Source organism: Periophthalmus magnuspinnatus, chromosome 3 (genome assembly GCF_009829125.3).
Source record: "Periophthalmus magnuspinnatus isolate fPerMag1 chromosome 3, fPerMag1.2.pri, whole genome shotgun sequence".
Taxonomy (NCBI): domain Eukaryota; kingdom Metazoa; phylum Chordata; class Actinopteri; order Gobiiformes; family Gobiidae; genus Periophthalmus; species Periophthalmus magnuspinnatus.
This window is the reverse complement of record NC_047128.1, coordinates 21,072,551-21,093,902: the sequence shown is the minus strand read 5'-3', so window position 1 is coordinate 21,093,902 and position 21,352 is coordinate 21,072,551.

The following is a 21,352-nucleotide window of genomic DNA, read 5'->3' as shown; positions in this document are numbered from 1 at the left end:
AAGGGGATTTCAGTATTACAATGAAAGCAAAAATGTATAACATTTCGAGACCAAAGTTGTGAACTGAACTGCATCAATTTTTTATCATAAACTGTCAAAATGTCATCTTGTCTCATTCTCGTGGACAAATTCTTACGTCCATTCTTGTGGGACTTGTGTCTCATCCTATCCCTAATTTTTAACACTTGTACGTCAATATTATCAGATAAGTTAATATTCTTTTTGAGGACTTCTTCATCTGTGGTACCACATGGACCAGTTGTGGTAGGCAGACTCTTCCAGGTGATATGCAGATTCCCCTGCAGTTCTGTTTTGTCCTCCCTTATATGGGAGTTTGCTGTCATCGTGTCAACTTTTTTATAACCTGTTTTAGACCTAGATTAGACCTGGTATATAGTACAACGTAATAATATGGTTATCAGATATGGTTCATCTAATGTACACTAAACCTCCCTCTGAAAGTTTATTTTTTTGATTACCCAGTGACACAGTGTACTAATACAAAAGAAATATTTTAATAAGTGAGTATAACTTCTCTATCCAACTACCCCTTTATTAAAACTTCTCGATGCTCTTGTGGCATCAGTCTCACTTAAACAAGAATCACACATCTCTCTGAAAATTCCCCTCTGTGGTAATGCTGCTGCTCTTACTGAGATGACATCGTCTGTGGCTGAAAATGCAGCTTGTGTGGAATAGGTCAATGGGCACGGCGCAAATAAAATTGGATTCTGACACTTGAGATGGGAAAATGGAAGTGAATGTGCAGTCTGCGGCCCACCTCTGCAGATCCGCTGTATTTACCAGGCTTTATGACAGAACTCACCAAAGTGTGGCTCCGACGTGTTTGTGGGATTTGGACAGGTTTACGCATTTTTGTTGCAACGTGGATAGATATTTTTCCCTTTGGCTCGGTGGAAGCTTTTGAATCACTTTTACACTTGACTAGACTGAAATGTAACTATTTTCTAGTTGATACATCTAAGGAATTTCCCAGAATAGTGTCGGCATGACTTCTCAGAGTTATTGTGGGTTTGCTTTGGTCGCCCAACACCAAAGTCATGCTTGAACAGAACAGATGAAGAGGTTTGGTTTTTCTAGAATAATTTGAATAGCACATCCTAACTGAATCCTACAAAACTTTTCAAACCGTTTGTATCATCATTGCACTCATAGTGATGGGACTTTCGGCTCTTTTATAGGATCGGAATCTTTTGGATCCGTTCATTTCAAAGAGCTGTTCAAAAGACTCACTCTTTTACTGTTTATTCATAGGACCCAAGCCAATGTGAGAACTAATTCTATCAACAAACTAATCACAAAGAGAAATGAACAAGGCATAAATGTGTTTCAGATGGTTCAAACTGAGAGTGGGAGTGTGTTTACCTTTGGAATGATCTAAATGCAGAATCTAAATAAAACGTTGCTCTACAGTAATAATTTGAAAAAACTAACTGATATTACAATGTCGCAAAACTCACTTGTGTCATCTACTCTACATCTGTGCTGATTCTTGTGTTGGTTCAGTGTTAATCAGTATAAAAATGCATACAAAGAAAGAAAGAGCTTGCTCTTTTAAAAAGATCCAGATCCAACCGTTCAAACCCGACTCGTTCACTCACTCATTGCCTCATGTGATTCAATAATATCACAAATGTGTTACCCTCCAAGGTCAGCAACCTTTTTCTGACATTCTAACTAATTTAATTGTAATTAACATAATTTGATGGCAGAATAAGCGATGATTTATGCACACCTGGACTTTTATCTTTGACATAACAATCCAGGTAAATTCAAAATTGTGTGTTATTTGAGTGCTTAGAGGGAGCAGACTTACTCAGCGGGAATCATCAAACAGGCATGAATGAAACAAAAATATTTCTAGGTGCGTTTTTGATGAGGGAACAAAGCTCAAAAAGCTCAAAAAAGTACATTTTCCATAGTGTATGCCCTTTTAAAGTTGTAATCTTGTGATAAAACATAAAACTTAAATTTATTTTTAAGTTTCTTAAAAAGCCATTCTTATAAGGCTGCTAACTTCAAAGTTAAGATGTGTCACAGTGTAGGCAATTGAACGCTGAAATGAGAATGAGTCGGCTGATATATGAAAAAAAACACGGAGAAGCACTTCTTGGTTTACGACTTGTTATTATAAAAACGTATACATATGGCTCCAATATTAATCAAAGATTTTTTTTTTTCCTCCAAAATCTGAACTCTGCTCCAAACCACATGCTTTTACTGACAGAAAATTTACTATGGAACTTTTGATTTAAAAGACCCACATCCACACATGACATCACAAGGTGGAAATGAAGGGTTGGAGCTCTGAACAGGTTTGTGGTCTGTATGTACACAAACACTCCAAACATGCTTAGAGGAACTATAAGCACAACTCTATTCTTTTGATGAAATAGCATTCCAAAATGGTAAAATCCACAAAAAAGGGAAATTTAGCATCAAATTAGCATAAAGCAACCGTTAATATATTCATTCTGAAGAGGTAGGTGGTCTAAATATGCAGAATTACAAACATGCGTGAATGAAATGAGAACATATCTCAAGGTATTTTTGATGTGGAACAAATATTATAACAGGGTTAAAAGCTAAAAAAAAATATTGCATAATGTAGGAACCGTTAATGTTCCATCTGTTGAAATGAACATACCAAGTTAGTACGTAGCTAAACTTAGCATTAGCGGGCACACTTCAGTCCCTTTTGTGCAATAAGCTGGCGTCAGTAAGCCATTTCTAAGTGTAAAGACGGTCGGTAATATGCACGCTTGATCATCTCTTGTTAAAAGATGCAAAAGCCTCTCATTACATCAAAGCATATGGACAATTTGCATAAATCAACAAGTTGCTGGTGTGTTATGCAGATGTGCTTGTGTCAGTTTACCAGGCCATTACTGAGGGAACGTGACGCCAAAGCTCGGCTCATATTAGACCTCTTTAATGTCGACAGGAGCACAGCCCTTTCTCAATCTGCTCCAGGGCCTTCTACAATTAGCTACTTGCTGAGTGTGCAGTGCCAAAAGATATTTTTAGATTGTACATTTTGTCCATTAAAGTACCATTTGTAACGCTGTTCTTGAATAGTATTAATGCAGGTTAAAGGAGGCATCACGCAAAATTAGCCATGTTATTGTAATCGAGCGTAGTGTGACGATTTGGATAACTAAGTAAAATGAATAAAACTAAAACAACAGCGCTCGAGATATAATACAAAAGACGAATCAAACTGAACAGAGGCAGAGGTTTATAAAACAGTAAATGATTTCATTATAATTTAGCTTGAGTTAAAAGTCTTGGCCATGGTGCATTTCCAGTCATTTTGGATAGAACAGTCAGCTTCATCCAAACACTTCCCAGAGGTGGGAGATAGAAACAGGCCTCAAGTCCTAAGAAAGAAGGTGGGTGACACTGACAGGACCAGAAACACCGATAGCAGCAGTGACAGCAGTGAGTATTATATAATTTTAAATGTTGGAACCAATGAAGCAAGGTTGGAAGAAGCCTGCGTCAAACAAAAAAAAAAACAACCAACAACATCGAACCAATTTCTATTATTCCATGTTTTTAGATCAATATTGCGGTTTACACTTAATGAAATGTAAAACAATCTATTGTATTTTTTTACTTAAACACAAACATTGACAACCTTTCACAAAACCTTACAATTTGAAGTTTTTCTTTACAAGAATAAAGCCTGTTTTTCATATAAAAAAAGGAAAACATTAATTCAATCTACAATCCTTTCTTCACTGGATTGTGGTGACATTATTTATGGTCACGCAGCAAACAAACATCTTAATGCTATTTACTACAGTGCACTTCATTTGATCACTTTTGACAGTTACTACACTCACCACTGTGATCTGTACAGCAGGGTTGGCTGGATCTCACTTCAGACCCTCTGATTCAATTCATTTGTCATTATGACCAAACCAGGACTCAGGGGAGACTGACCTTAGCAAAGAAAAACTGGATTTAGACTCATTTATGGATGACTCTCATAAACCAACTCAAACGAAACAGTGTAATTCCCTTAAGTGAATTTAAATACTATAGCTGTCATTTTTCAGACTGTTGAAATTGTTTTAACTGAAGCCTGTGGACCATAGGATCAGTAAATATTTTAATGTACATTTTTACTATGCATTTTATTAATTGTAAATGTATGTTTTGATCTGTGTACTCAGGACTTCCTTGTTAATGAGATGCAATCACAATGGGACTTCCTGATAAAATAAAATAAAAAATAAAATGTGAGTTTATTACTACATACAAATTAAAAAGGCAATTTCTATGCCTCATTTAAAGTGAATTTAAAGTCCCAATATGAACTTTTGTCAGTGTAGTTGATCATTTGTCTTAAATTACAACTACACAGTAGCATCCGAGGACACATCTCTAAAAGCATGTTTCAATTGACCCTGGTCCCTACACCGGGTCCAGGGGCAGTGCTGTGCTCTGTGAATAACTGATGTCACCCAAATCACATCTGAATTAATCATTAGGATTAGTGTTTGTGTAGTACAATTAGGGTACTTCTGTTTCAATATCCTGTCACCTCTGAGTGAAAGCTGTTGAGCAATGTCAATGACACTGTCCAGTCTGGAAAACGAAAACTTTCCTCTCAGCACTATTTGTAGCATATTTAGAGATGATTGTGTCATCGGTGTGCAGCAGTTTAAAGAGCTCTTCAGGACTCCATCACTACCCTGGATAAGCACTAACACTTCAAACTAAATGAGAAAAGCCAATTTAGAAACACTTGTTTTGACTGGTTTGTTATTTCACCACAATTAACAACAGTTTCACAATTGAGATGCTTTGCTTTCCATAAATGATGCTGACAATATCGGGCCACTCAACCTTCAGAGCATCCACCAATCAATGCATGTTTACATCACAGACACAGCTACTGCCACTGGGAGATTCAAGTTAATAACACGTAATAACTTTTCTGATTGGTAAAAAAAAACAAAAAAGGTGAATTGAAAAAGTTAGTATTTTGCCTCCCAAGAATTAAGCCAAAACAGAGCCAAAGCTTCATCTGACTCCCCACTGTGATTAGTTAAGTCCAAGTTTGAATGGAAAGTGAGGATGTCAAGTACGTTTCTCATCTGTGTTCCTACATACGAGATAGACATCTTAAAATCAACATTTTACTGATAACAAATCTAATGCTGATTTATTTTTAGCTACAAAAACATTGGACATGATACTTCATTTATCTATGTTATAATTTGCTTTTGGCTGTCATGATGATCATCCAATTGGAAAGGGAGAATGAACCCCAGGAGAGTCTCTCATTTGAGTTGCCAGTTTCAATCCTAAAATCTCTCTGATCTGAATCCTCACTTCCTAAAATCCAGCACCTGCAGCCAGTCATTTCTCAGAGCTTGTACTTGTGTGTGTCCTCTGCAGGTAACTCAGGTTCAGTTGTAATTGTAGTCCCCCCCTTTGTTTTTGTTTTATTTATTTTTTAACAGTAAGAGCGCAGGCTACATAGAGTTTCTTTAAACAGAGACATACTAAATGACTTTACTATAACAATATCAGAGAACAATTCAATTTCTATCATCAGATTATGCAGCCTTATCTTGGACTTACATTATTTGATATCAGCACTTGATATATTTGATATGTACATATGCCAATTAAGATGCCATTTAAAACCTACATTAGTTGAGTCTCAAGCTATCTCTAACCGCAGTAGCAGAACCATCTCTTCCTCTTCACCTTCAGCAGAGTATAGTCCCCAGGTATAAAATATTCCCCAATGCACCGCTCTCCCTCTTCTGTTTAAGTCCCTGTGGTTGTGGTTTAAGTCCGTGTGGTTGAAATATGCCTGTAATGATTGTTTGTTTTGAGCTGTTATGAAAAATCTGCCTGCACCGTTGCTCTGCCGCTTTTCTCTAGTGCATATTCCGCCATCATTTATTCCTGTAGTCTCTCTGTGTACATACAATACATCTCCAAAAGGTCAGGCGCGTGGCTTTATTACACCATGCAGCTTCATGCATTATGGTTCCGTTGGAATGGGGCCATCTCTTATGCATAGATGCTGCAAAACAATGCACTTCACCTGCCTCCACACAATTTAGACCCGAAATACTTCTCTTTATTTTTTGCTGTTTAGTTATTGGAATAAAGCGTGAATGTGTGTGAGGTGACGAGTGGGCGGCGGAAGAGCTCGCTGTCTGTCAGTAAACCGAAAGCCCACGTTTGTCAGCGGACTCTAGGTCCTGCTCTCGTTAAAAAGTAAGACCTTAAATTGACCTGAAGCGAAAACAACTGTTGGAAAAAAGTGTGTTTTTGCATGCGCTTTGGGATAAATGAGTAAACCCGGCGCAGAATGGTAAAACTGTTAGACTTGAATTGTGAGTTTTGAGACCGTGTTGCACTATTTTGTCAATTAAAAAAAAAAAAAAAAAAAAAACATACCTGGAGTTTGTTTAAGGTCATTTTCACACACTAGATTTGGTTGTTTACTTCACTTTTTGGTCAGTTTTGTTCACATACACCATGCATCATTCACCCTAAACACACCCTATGTACCGCATGAGAGTCCATCAGCTGATCGTCAAACTTATTTCTATGACAACGCGCATAGTGCCAGTGTGAAAACGACTTAAGGCCTGTTTGGTCTTCCAAGATCTAAGCTGCCACCTGGACACAGCATTGTCTAATTCGCACCCAAATATGTTTAAAGGTCCTATATTATGCCAAATTGACTCATGTGAGCTTTAAGTCATGTTATAATGCTGTTACCTCCTTGTGTTTTGTTTTGTTTGAGTAACTCTGCACTGTCAACATCGTCAAAGCTCAAAATGCTCCGTTCCACCTTTTGTTCAATAGAGTTTGGCAATTCCAGGGCTGCAATTATCTCAGTGACTCTAATGAATATGTGTGGAGTTTAAAACACAGTGGGGCACTTCCTGTATTACCACATAAGATCACAAGGTGTAGTGTAGTGTTTTGAGTTTGAGAGAAGAACGCAGTCAAAATATGCAGGATTTGGGTACGTTTTTGATGAGGAAACAACACTATAACAAAGATACAAAAATAGAGTAATATGGGCTCTTTAATTATTTCATTTAATCCACTCACATCCATAGATTTAAATGGTACATTGTTACTTCAAAGTTTGTTTTCTTATAATACATTTTTCTTCCATAGGGACATAAAGGTCACCGTCACCTACTCGAAATACACCAAACAAATTTTCTATGGATCGTACAAAAGGATTTGCTGATATCCAATTCTAAGCCTGAGTCATTAAAACTTTCTAAATACTTTACCCCTCCATTATACGTCTTGGGAGGCAGTCATTGGATTATTGCGTGTAAACCAGAAGATTTGCAGGTCAATTCTATCTCTTACCATTACTGCTGTTGACTCCTTTTAATGGATTTGCAAATATCTTAACCGGACCAATCGTTTCACTTTAGAGAGTGTTGATATATTGTGTCTTCATAAAAATCCACCTAAATAGTACAAGAGGTAGTTTAATTCTCATATTGAGCTTGAGTCAGCTATATAGTTGTAATGTACGACACCTGGGGATCATTGTGTTATAATTTGGACATTTTAAATCGCAACATTGACCTAAAACAACTTTATAAAAGAAACAATGCTCTGACTTGAAAACAGGGGTTGATCAGAGCAATGACTTCTTAAATCCAGGAGAATAAAATGTACTCAAACATACATGATTCACCCAAAATACAACTTTGAGAGGGTAAATAAGAACTCTTAACTTTGCAGATGTAAAATGTAAAAATGTTTCCGTTTCTCAAGAGTTATAAGTTCTTACAGTCAAGAGAGAGAGTGCAGAATTAAGGTCAACAAACGCCTTTAATCTTGTTCTTTGTTGTTTGGTGAGGTCATCCTTCTGATCAGATAAACCAGATGTCGCTTTATTCCATCCATTTTCATTGGACCATGCTTTTGCGTCACAGTGACATTCATCTGTGTGTATGTTTCCTTTCTAAATGGTTCACTCTCTACTTATGCATCCAACACTGTACTCAGGAAAATTGCGTAAAAAAAACCTTGTCTTTTATCTGAAAAAAAACACACAAATAACACTGACAAAATGTCCCATCCTTCAATTTTTTATTTTTCAATTTATTTTTATTTTTTTTCACCATCCTATCCAGTCTAAATGCACATTAACACTTAGAACAGTCTGAATCATCTTCAACTTCTACTAGAGTGCTCTCTTAACAACCTCTTCACATCTCCTCAGTACATGTGAGAACATTAACTAGGCTCAGTTGAAAATATTTCCTTCCAATATTAAGCATATCCTCATAAGACCCGAGCTACTATTAATTTCTCTGTTATTTGAGCTGATTGGACCTGATGAGTGTAAAAACAAATAATTATCTTTTTTACATTATGAGAAAAATGATGTCCACATATGGGGACATTCGTTCTACATTTTAATGATTTTTATAGAGCAAAAATCACATTTGAATAATTATTTGCAAAAACTATTAAGTGCCTGAACACAGCAACATTTTTCCTGAGTGTAAAAATAAAATGAGAAACAACAATTGTGCCTCTTGGAACAATGTGGCTCATGTGAAGAGCTGCTGACAGGAGCAGGAAGACACATGTCTTTAACAAAGTCCATCTTGAATCTAAACTATCATGTGTTACACTCTTCTGTCACCTTTAAGTGACAGTTTAATGACCTCACATGTGGACACCCTGTAGAGAAAAAAAAATGTATTGTGGCCTAGACAACCCATAAATGACACCAGGTCCTAAGAGGTTAATGTGAACAGAGACATTCTTTTGGACTTTATTTGCTTTAAAACATGCTTTTAGTCACCTTAGTCACATTTGTAATTTGCCATTTTAGTTCTTACGATGATTACCCAATCAGAATAAACTTCAGGAGAGTGTCTCTTTTGGGTTGTCAGGTTCATTGCTAAAATCTCTCTGATCTGAATCCTCACTAACTAAAACCCAGCACCTGCAGCCAATCATTAATCAGTGCTAGTGCTTGTGTGAGTGTCCTCTGTTTGCAGGTTTAGGTTGACAATCCAGGTTCAGTTGTGATTGTAGTGCTTTTTTTCCTTCTGTTTAAGACATGGGACAGCTCTGTAACTCACATGTTAGAACTTAAACTAATCCCTAAGTTAGTTTAGAAACACATTTACAAGTGATTAGATTTGCATTAAATGTATTTCTGTTGTTTCTGAATGGGCACAAATCTTGAAAAAAGAAAATTAGCAACTCGGCCATCATGTTAAAATATCTATGAGTGCAGTGAATGTGCAGAAATTCTAGACTTCTGGCTCTCCAGTCTGTTACACAACAATCACAGGAATATGTATTTAGTATTTCTGAGCGATCAAAAAGTCAACCTCTTAAACAGTTCCTGAAGCAACCGTGAACGAAACAAAATACTGCTCCAAGTACGACTTTGATGAGGAACAGATTACTAACATGGTTAAAAGCTAAAATAAAAAAATAAATAAAAAAAAACAATAAAATTCATCAAATAAATGTTGTTCTGTATTTTTAATTGAAGAGATTAGTTTCGATTTTTTTCCCCCAAGTCTTGATGTGACATACCAACATGAGCTACTGTCGCCTTTCTTCACAAAGGTTGACACAGTATAAAACCAAAACAGCAAATTATTATTATAGAAACAAATGTGGGCATCCCAAGAATAAACCCTGACCACAAATAGAAACAAATAATTAAAATTAAAGGTATTTTTAGGACCAATACCCTGGGCGATTTCAGTTTTATCTAATATCACATTTTTAAAATATTCTTTTATTAATAACTTTTCTATTTTTTGCCTTAAAGCAGAGATTTCCCTGGACACTGAACGCCTCATTTCTTTTGGGGGAAGACAGAGGTAACCATTGGGACATACCACTGGGAGCACGTCCATGACAGATCCAGAACACATGTCTCCACAGCCTCTTTCCTCCATCTTCACTCCCAGAAGAGAGACCAAGGTCCTAACCCTTCTCTCTGGAGGTGCTCTCACACGTATTCTATTTCACCAAGTGTGTATTTTGTATCTTAAACCATGGATCTAGATATTTGTATTGCTTTTTGTGGATTTTTTTTCAATTATTTTCAAGCAGCATGCAGTATATCCATCTGGGTGTTTTGGGGTAAAAATATTGGGAGTAACACACCAAAAAACGCCTTTCAGTTTGCCATGGGACGCTTTTCTCAAAAATAATTAAAGAAGTGTCCTTGAATCAGCTCAGTCCTTGGATACAATTTCTTGTTCGTTATGGAATTGGTGCATGGATCCATAATGAAAATTGTTTGGTGTAGTATCAATATGTATAGTACAGTAAAATACATATTCCATGGTTCTGGGTCACTAAGCACAGTTCCAGTTCCTGATCACTATTTATTTGTTAAACTGTAGCATTTAAAGAATGTGGTGCGAGTTGGTGTGGTGTTGAGATTATTGGATCCCAGGCAAGGAAGACTCACTTTTTCAAAAATTAACTGGTTATTGGTGAATCTCCCGGTTTTCAGATGGGTGTGATTGACAGGTGGATTATCCAATCAGGGTCCATCCGTATCAAAACAAATATGGCAGCTTACAAAGAAAAAAGAAACTGGAAAAAAAAAAAAAAACACTCATGAGGGACTAAACAACTACAGAATCAAAGAACAAAGCAGTGAACTGTTAATCTAAGATGAGAGAAATATTGTTTTGTTCAAAATAATAGATGATGAATGAGCTCCATAGTTTCACATACGCCTCCAAAATAAACAAATTTGATTGCACCATCATGTTTGGTTCTGGTTCTAGATGTGACAGAGGGTGTGGTGATCAGACTGAGACCTTTCCATATATAAAAAAAACCCCCAAAAACATATATCAGATGTCATTATAGATTTGCCAGGCTAGTGGTGTCCCTCTCAGCACAGAGCATGCTCATAAACCCAATCCTTCTATTTAATACTCCTGACCAAACACTAGTCTCCAATAGTTCCTGTAGGTTCCAGGCTCTGTGGTTTCTCACTTCTTCAGACAGACTCAACTGCAGTGAAATCCCGTTCAACAACACAGAATAGATTTCTCTCTGGGGACAAACAATATAATATCACCTTAAAATGTTTTAGATTTACATAAAATGAGGAGCAATGCTATAGCAATCTTTTTTAATAACTTACCAAGATCTCCCATTAGAAATCATTACCTTCACTGCGTGTAATAAGAAACCGTCCAGCAACAAGACGCAGCTTTCTTTCTTTCTTTTTTTTTCCCTTCCCAGTCGCGGCCGATAAAGCTGAGCATGTAACAGTGCTAAAAAGAGCAGATAAACCAAATGTATCACTGTCAGCTCCCAAATGAAGTGAGATAAGCCGGAGCGGAGCAGTACGGAGCAGCAGACCAGCGTAAATACGTCCTCATTCTCCGGTGTCAGTCACAGGGCGACAGTGATAGGCCAGCTCCGTCACGCTCTACCAGCCTGACACACATGACATTTCTATCACAGGCCTTGTACAGTCAGAGGAGCACCCGAAGGCGTCAGGTACGTAATGGGTGCTGGGTGCTACACGCCTCAGCGACTGGCGTTTCCATTAGAATTCTGATAAATGTCCGCGGCCGACAGTTGCTTTTGCTTCAAAGACAATATGCCACCCCCACGAAACCTCTCAGGAAGGCGGGTCATTCTGAGTCGCACAGGAGGAGAGTCTGGTTGAGATTTCTTTCTCGCTAAAAGGCTAACTGAAAAGTTTCAAGGGTTACTCAGGCTTGAAATGAACACCTTGTATTTTTTCAAAACAGAATAGAAATAATATTTTAGACCACACTGCGATGTAAATTAATTCTGTAGGAAAATAAAGGTGTTGTTTCTTTGTAAGTCTTTAGCTTAATGGTTTTATATAAGAACATTTTCAGTCATACAAACAGCTTTAGATTTTTTAAAAGCTTGTTTGCATATTTTTAAATTTGTTTTTCTTCATGGTCATTTCAATGCCAAATGCCCATCTAATTTCAGTGACTTAAGTTGTAGGTAAAATCCTTGACCTTGTCCAAGCTAGGAACACAACATTTGCTTTGATGAGGTTTGAACCACCCACCCTCCAGTTGGTAGATGGTAAATGTTCACATATTATATAGCACTTTTCAATCTTCAAGGCACTCAAAGCACTTTACAATAAGGAACCACTCGTCCATTCAGACACACATTCACACACCAGTGTACGCAGACCCTGGAGGTGAGGTAGGGTCAAATAAGTGTCTTGCCCAAGGACACAACAACAACAACAACAACATTCATTTGTGGGAGAAGGATGAGTGCTACAAAGATTTTTGTTTTACCCCACTTATCTTTTGATTAATGATTTTTCAATGTTATCAAATTGGTCGTTTTTTCACAAAAAGATTTTACTGGCAGGGTTGACAGCAGTGAAAAAACTGCTGGCCCTTCGCTGGCAAACATCTAACAACTTGACTCCGAGTCACTGGATCAATACCTTTCGCTATATCATCAACATGGAACTATCAGTAGCTAAAATGCATGGAGCCAAAACAAAAACTATCTCATTATGGAGTAAAACCTTATTGGAACTGGATAATCTTAAATAAGCAAGACTGTGTATATATATATATATATATATATATATATATATATATATATATATACATATACATATGTGTGTGTGTGTAAGTGTATATGTAAATATATATAAGTATAGTAATGTATAGGGGTATAGGAATACATATATAATGTGCATGCATATATATGTTTTATGGAATAGGTGAGTGTATATGTATGTACACATATTGGAAGTATGTATTTTGTTATGTATTTTGTAAGTGTACGTGCGCATACACACAGACAAATATGCAATGTTTTGATCTTGTACATGTGGAGGGGGGTAGGATATCACCATCAGCTCGGGATGATTTTTTTTTATTTTTTTTTTTTGGGGGGGGGATCGCATTTTTGTTGTTCTGTTGTTGTTATTATGTAAACAATAAAAATTTGATCACAAAAAAAAAAGGGTGAGCGCTACTTTCACCATGCCTAGTAATATTAAAACATAATGGTAAATGGTCACATTTTTCTATAGCACTTTTCTACCCTCAAGTCACTCAAAGCGCTTTACAACAAGGAACCACTCACCCATTCACACACACATTCACACACCAGTGTACGCAGACACTGAGGGCAAGGTGGGTTAAGTGTTAAGTGTCTTGCACAACGACAGCATTCATCTGTGTGAGTTAGAATCGCACCACCAACCTATGGATCAGTAGATCTGACCGCTCAACCAATGATGTTTATGGCGAGAGCGGGATTTGAACTACTAACCTTCAGATCAGTGGACAAACACTCTACCAACTGAGCTACTGTCGCCCCTAATAATAATAATAACACCCGAAAAATATGACAGCAATACAAAAGGATAAGAAATGGAGAACCATGGCTAAAAGTGTTGTGCCAGAATTTTCTTTGTGTCTTTGTGGTATCACCGAGGGTAATTTTGAGGGTTTAAGACCCAGGGGTCACAATCAAAGTTACAAATTAAAGAGACACAGGTAAGATTCTGAATTAAAAAGATGAGACGTGAAAACAATTAAAATTATTTTATTTAAAGACTTTTAAAGTCAAAATGAAGATCCCTAAGTGTCTGAAAAATTAAGTTAGGCAAAAATAATTTTAGAAAAGTATATTTATTATAACAAAATTTAAATAAAAGTTAAAAATGTAGACAACTTAAATTTTGTTTCAAAAAGCTAAAAGTTTAATTTCTATTTAAAATAGGCTTGAGAATAACAAATTAGCACAGTTTAAAATGACCAAATGACTCACCACCTACCTTGAGAGGGCAAGCCACCTTTTTCCGGCCGAGAACCATGGCCTCATTTGAAGCAGCTGAGATGAGAATCAGCTGCAAACCGCCCCAGTGCTTGCTGAAAGTCCTGGCTCAATGGAGCCGTCAGGACACCATCATCTGCAAATAGCAGAGATGAGATCCTGTGGTTCCCAAACTGTACCCCCTCCAGCCCCTGGCTGCGCCTAGAAGTTCTGTCCATAAATACAGTGAACAGAACTGGTGACAAAGGACAGCCCTGGTGGAGTCCAACATGCACTGGGAACAGGTCTGACTTACTGCCAGCAATATGAGCACAGCTCCTGCTCAACCGGCTGGACAAACTCCCATGAACCATCGAGGACCCAATGGAGAGCAAAGAGCTGGTTCATTGTTCCGCGACCGGGATGAAAAACGTACTGCTCCTCCTCCTGGTTCGGCTATCGGTCAGATTCTCCTCTCCAGTATCCTTGAATAGACCTTACCAGGGTGGCTGAGGAGTGTGATTCCCCTGTAATTGGAACACATCCTCTGGTTCCTCTTCGTAAACAGACGGAGCACCACCCCAGTCTGCCAGTCCAGCCGTACTGTCCCCGACCGTCATGCGATGTTGCAGAGACGTGTCAGCCAAGACAGCCCCACAACATCCAGAGATCTAAGGTTCCTGGGACAGATCTCGTCCACTCAGGAATCTTGCCACCGAGGAGCTTCCCAACCACCTCAGTGACTTCAGCCAGGGTGATGGATGAGTCCAGGTACCCAGTTTCTGCTTCTTCCTTGGAAGATGAGACGGTGGGACAGAGGAGATCCTCAAAGTATTCTTTCCACCATCTGACAACATCCCCAGTCAAGCAGCTCTCCGCTCCCACACTGTAAACAGTGTTTTGTTGATGAAACTCTGCTTCCCCCTCCTGAGATGTCGGGCGGTTTGCCAGAATCTTTTTGAGGCTTCCAGTGTCCACCACCAAGTTCAGCCACCGCTACGAGTGGCCGCCTCGACAATAGAGGTGGAGAACATGGCACACTCAGAATCCATGTCCCCAACCTCCCCCGGGATATGGGAGAAGCTCTCCCGGAGGCATGAGTTGAAGGCCCCCCTGACAGAAGGCTCCGCCAGATGTTCCCAATACGCTTGGGTCTGCCAGGACTGTCCGGCTTCCTCCTCTGCCAGTGGATCCAACTCACCACCAGGTGGTGATCGGTTGTCAGCTCAACCATTCTCTTCACCAGACTGTCCAAGACACGCGGCCAGAGGTTAGATGGTATGACAACAAAGTCGATCATCAACCTCCAACCTAGGGTGTCCTGGTGCCACGTGCACTGATGGACACCCTTGTGCTCGAACGGTGTTCTGTTATTGACAAACTGTGACTAGCACAGAAGTCCAATAACAGAACACCGCTCGGGTTCAGATCAGGGAGGCCATTCTTCCCGATCACCCCCTTCCAGGTGTCACTCTTGTTGCCCATGTGGGTGTTGAAATCCTAGAGTAGAACAATGGAGTCCCCGGTCGATGCACTGTCTAGTACCCCTCCCAGGGACTCCAAGAAGGCCAGGTAATCTGCACTGCTGTTTAGCCCATAGACTGAAACAACAGTGAGGGACTCTTGTTCACCGGAGTGAACTCCAACACATGGCGGCTGAGCTGTGCAAGCCCACACCAGCTCACCGCCACTTCCCACGGGCAACACCAGAGAAATGGAGAATCCAGCCCTCTCAAGGAGTTGGGTTTCAGTGCCGAAGATGTGCCTGGAAGTGAGGCCAACTATATCTTGTCAGTAATGCTCCACCTCCCGTACAAGCTCAGGCTCCTTTCCCCCCAGCGAGGTGACATTCCATGTCCCCAAAGTCCAAGTCGTCGAGGCACCCACTTCGCGATCTGTCTGCACTGGCCCCTCACAGATCCTCCTGCTGGTGGTGGGTCCATAGGACCCTAAGTCGCTCCTTTGGGCTGAGCCAAACTGGGCCCCGTAGGAAAAGGCCCTGCCATCGGGTGCTCGTTGTCGAGCACACACCCAGAGCACACACAGGCCTGACTCCACTGGCTCCAGGGTGGGGTTCCGGCAACACTGGTCCGGGCGAAGTAGCTGGTGTTGCTTTTTTGCTCGTCATGAAGGGCTTCTGAACTCCTCTTAGTCTGACCTGTCCCCCAGGAGCTGCTTGCCATGGGTGACCCTACCATGGGCATGAAGCCCCTGACAATATAGGTCCCTGGCTCATTCAGGTGCTCAAACATCTTCACCACGTTCAGATGGTGGTTCAAGGAGGGGTGCAATTATCCCCCCAAAAAAGTAAAGGCACAGCAGCAGATAGTGCAGCAGCAGCAAAGAGGCTGCCATTTTGTGAGCAGGTGGGTAGCCTCTAACTAGGAGGGCAGGATCAAGCCCACAGGGTCCTTTCAAGGGCAAAAGGGGAAAACGGACAACCTTAAAAACAAAAAAAAAAAACAGAACTAGTTCATTTTAAATGGTTTGCAGGGATCCAAACTTACTCCTTGCTTAACTTATGCATTCTGAACATCCTAATTATTCACAACACTTAGTTTGTAAGTGGGTTTCACAACTTTTCTGAGTGCCAGTAATATATAACTTTACACTTAGATGCAGCCAGCACACACTCATTTCTTTGAGCTCTTACAATTTATCTGTACTGTGGCAAAAAAAAAGTCTCAACTACATGGACAAAAATTGGATACAGCCGCTTTAACCATGCACACGCACTAATCTGCAGCTTGTCTTGCTAACCACAGTCTGGCACAGAATCTGGCAATCAACCCACTGCTCTTGGCATGTCGCCCTAGTGTCATCAGATAGGCTAGAAGAACACTCTCATCCCATCCAAAAACATCAACAATGATAAAATACCACAAACATTCCAAATAAAAAAATTAACTAAGAATCCAGATAAACTGCTTCAGAGCAGTGTTGGGACCATACTAAAAGTTCAAACTCATTTTCGAGTTAGGAATACGCCTAATTACTCAATACTGATTCCAATACCACCATGATGATAATAAAAATTTTAAAAACACTCTTTTTTTAGTCAATAGAATGTCACTTTCAACATTAAACATTAAATTATATCGGTGTAATCTCTCAGTCGTACAGGTAGGTGCCATAGTGGTCCATTAAATCAGTGGTCCCCAACCTTTTTATCACCGTGGACCGGCCAACGCTTGAAAATTTTACCGTGGACCGGGGGAAGGGGGGGTTTACTCATTTTGCTAATTTGTGGGTTAAAACCCCTTCGTATTCCGGGTCATTTTGGTGAAATTGCCTTTGTTCTGACCTCTCCAAATTAAAATAATCACTATTATTGAACCCTCAGCAGTAACTGCACTAGTTTGGGGTCTTTGTAAAGGTAACACCCTATAATTTTACCCACAGGTGTCAGAATCACTGTAAGTTTGTCTGCTGAGCATTTATACACTTTGGAACACACATTAAAAAAAAATTTCTCATCCTCACCAAAAAATTTTTGTGAAAATGAAGGTGTAGAAAGCTGCAGTAGGAGCTGGGGCCGAAAATACACTATATCTCAACTGACAAGATTGTTGACCACTTACATTTCAAATTTGAGGTCAATACCTATAAAAAATTTGTGTTTTACAATCATTTTATCATGAGTAAGTCCAGGCCTCTCCAAACCTATCCGAATGAAGACATTTGGAGAACGTTTGGAAAAATTGCAATAACTTTTTAATGTTTCAACCCACAGACATCAATGAGGCTCTACTGAAAACTCACACTGAGAGGAACCTGTATCTGCACACCCAGCTGCTCTATTACTGTACATTTATATATCATATCAAAACACAATATAAAATGTATATTTGTATATAAAATACAGTCAAAACAAGTGGTATGGGTCAAAATAAATATATATTTACAAACCACACACTGCAAACAATCAACAAACACACACACACACTTCAAAATGTAAACAAACACACACTGGAAACTAAGAACACACTGTACATGATTGTACAGTGAGACAGTCATTCTGCAACAGTGGCTCAGTGGTTAGAGCTTTCGAGTCCCACTCGGACCAATTTCTGTCATTGTGTCCTTAGGCAAGACACTTCACCCAAGTGGTGTGTGCGTGATGATTGGTGGTGGTTGGGGGGCGCAGATTGGCATTAGCTAATGCTAATGATTACACATGATACATATTTGACCCACAATTAAGTTAATAGCAGAATAAACCACGCTTACCGATCAGGAACATCCAGTCCATCAAAACATAAGGTCCCTCTGCTCCTGAGTCCACCATGAGATCTTCACGAACCGCTCCAGGTCCGAGATGCCTCTAGTTTAACTTGTACAAACATCCACAGTGTCCTCGGTCGCGAACTTCCTTTGTTTTGTCCGTTTCGTCATGTTTAAAACGCAAAACTGCTGCGTAAAATTACGCAATACGCACGCGTAATTTTATGCGTGGATTTTTATATCCAGTCGCGGGCGGGCCGTCGGAACGCTAAGTGGTTAAGTTGTCGGCGCTCAAGTGACGGAAATGTAACGGAGAGAATCCGGTCATTTTTCAAAATAAAAGATTTAAAAAAAAAAAAAAATTGTTCAGACTCAGATAATAAATACAACAGAAATAATTAATTACTTTCTTGGACGGCCAGTGGCCCGGTACCAATTGATCCACGGACCGGTACCGGTCCACGGGCCGGTGGTTGGGGACCACTGCATTAAATCACTCTAAATCAATTCAGGAAAGGTTCATTTCTGTTCTATGAGACTTTTTTTTAGCATTGAAACCTTCTTAAGTGAGCATCTAGTTTTCAATACTTTTGACAACCCCACTTCAGAGAAAATTCAACTTTTCTGACAACACAAAAATGACAGGACAACCACCACAGATTTCTGTACAAACCCAGAAAAGTATGACGCTAATTCCCAGTTTCCTCCTGGGTTTTGCGGTCAGGAGTCCGTTTGCACACAGCCCTACACTAAACCCCTATGTCATCTCCTCATTTGATCTCTATTGACAGACTGCCCCCGATGTCCGTGCTTGGCAATTGCGGAGAACATTCTGGCTTGTCATGAATTCTGCATGGACTTGCTCTAACAAATTCAAGCTGATCTACTTAAGAAAACAATTGAAGGTCCAATAACGAAGATCAGGGCAAACGCAGAGTTGACAAGATTCTGACGGCAGCAAATGATCATTGACTTCATCGAGCAAGATGTTGATTAGTTTCAAGGAGGATTTGTCATTTGGGGCGTCCACATCAATAGTGTTATTAGCAGTATTGAATGTTTTAAACTGATTACATCTCACATTTCTCTGGGCTGACAATGCTGGAATTCTTAAATGGCAAAAGGAGGATTTATGTGCCCTTAGCCTTGCACCTGATTTTTAAATGTACCTGAACAAAATTTGTCTTGCCGCAGTACAGATATATTGTATGAACAGCTCAAAATAAGTCTGCTGTGTACGGTTTGCATCTGATTATTAAGAGTTATTAGCATTACCGCGGCAGCAAAATTCCTCCCCAGCCTCTGAAAGTTGTAAAAAGTGCTTATAAACTCATCATGGTGAAAAATTAGGATGTTCCAAATGGATAAGGTAAGTGAGGGATAACCTTGGACCACTGCTAAATGAAGTAGTTCTGTTTTTCACATTACTAAGACAGTAAAAATTCAGGTACAGGTTTTTAAATAGTATGTACTGTAGTGTTTTTAGAAATACTTTTTGCATTTATTCATGGAGAAAATAATACTTGGCCTGTATAGCAAAACTTAGTTAAGAAGGCTTGCAACCCATTGTAGGTCTCTTCAAGGAAACAATGCGTGCTGTGTTTTGTCGCTCTGATAAGAGGCCTTGTTTTTTTCTAAATGCATTTGAAAAAAAAAAAAAAAAAAAAAAGACTGAATGCGCTCCATTTGTTATGCCTTCTGGAAATCATACTGGAATTACTAATAGAGCAGACTCTTTCTTTGTATAGAATAGAAACAGTTCAGTGGTTGGCCTGGAGGGATTTGATGTGCCCTTGTGAATATGGATTAATTATTGAACGTGTGTCTGGCCAAGAAAGACGTGTTTTATTTTTGCTGTGAATCATGAACCAAACAAGTATTGAGATTTAAAAACTGTCACAACATCTCAGGTTTAGGTTGAGAACTGCTCAAAATTCTGGGATATAATGGGTCAATATCACGACAATGCACTTTTGAGAACTTCCAACTTTCAACAAAATCATGTACAGGTGAAATCCGAATTGCCAGATGCAAACTTCCCCCTTTTTCCTCTGAACGTAATAATACTCATTATGGCTCTTACCAGCTTCAGCAGCATCTTCACAAGGTCTTTTGCTTTTGTTCTTGGGTTGATATGTGCATTTTGGACCAAAGTACAAAACCCGTTTCCTTTTTGAGCGGCATGATAGCTGGACAATCCCAGGGTCTTTATAGTTGGTTGAACAGATGAACGTAGCACCTTCAGGCATCTGGAAATTGCACCGAAGGATGAACCAGACCTGTGCAAGTCCACAGTTCTCTTCCTGATATCTTGGCTGATTTCTTTTGACTTTCCCATGATGTTACACAAAGAACCAGTGTGTTTCAGTTGTGCCTTCAAATACATCCACAGCTGTGTCTCTAATGAACTCAAATGTTGTCAATAAATCTATCAGAACATGACATCATCTTGTGTGTGGGCATAGTAATCTTACTGTATGTAAACTTCTTCCAAGTCAGAAGTAATGAAAAATGTTTAAAATAATCCTTCTCTCATTATTCTGGCATTTAGCAAACAGAAATAATTTTGGTAATCCTACTTGACCTAAAACAGGGAAAGTTTAGTCTGATTTCATGTCAGACAATGAGGGAAAAAAAGCACATGTGTCTTTTTATATAGCATAGGTAAACACCTGGTTTCAACTATAAAATGTTCTAGTTATTTCTTTTCATAAATATTAGTTTTAGTGTGATAGGCATACATTATTACTGGTCAAACTCCAGCACTTTTACTATAGGCGGATAATTGCATGAAATTGTGTCAAAAATGTCCACCCTGTCATGAACAAAGTATAAAACACACATTTTCAACTTTCAACTTGCTTTCTTAACAGCATATGCAAAAAATTACAGCAAATTTTTCGTTTTAAAGTTTTTTTTTTAATTGGAAATATTGGTTTTCCTAGTACCGTACTATTTTGTGTTAAAATCCATATGACATAAAATACAGTTAAGATCATTATATTTAAGATTCAGCTTAATATTTCACACTTGTTCTAGTTTGACCATTATTTTAGATTATCATATATATTTTTTTATTTTTTTAACCTAATTTATAGTTTCATGTTAATGCTTTGCCATAGCAGTATTACACAATACGGCATTAAACTTATCTATCTCCATGGAAACAAACAGGTGATCATACAAGGCCAAGTTACAGGTCAAATCTGTGGAAAGACTACACTGCTCACAATACGAATCCATGTTTTTAACAGTAAAAAGTCCGTAATAGCATAGATTTAAAACCTTGTTCCAAAAATGTTACATA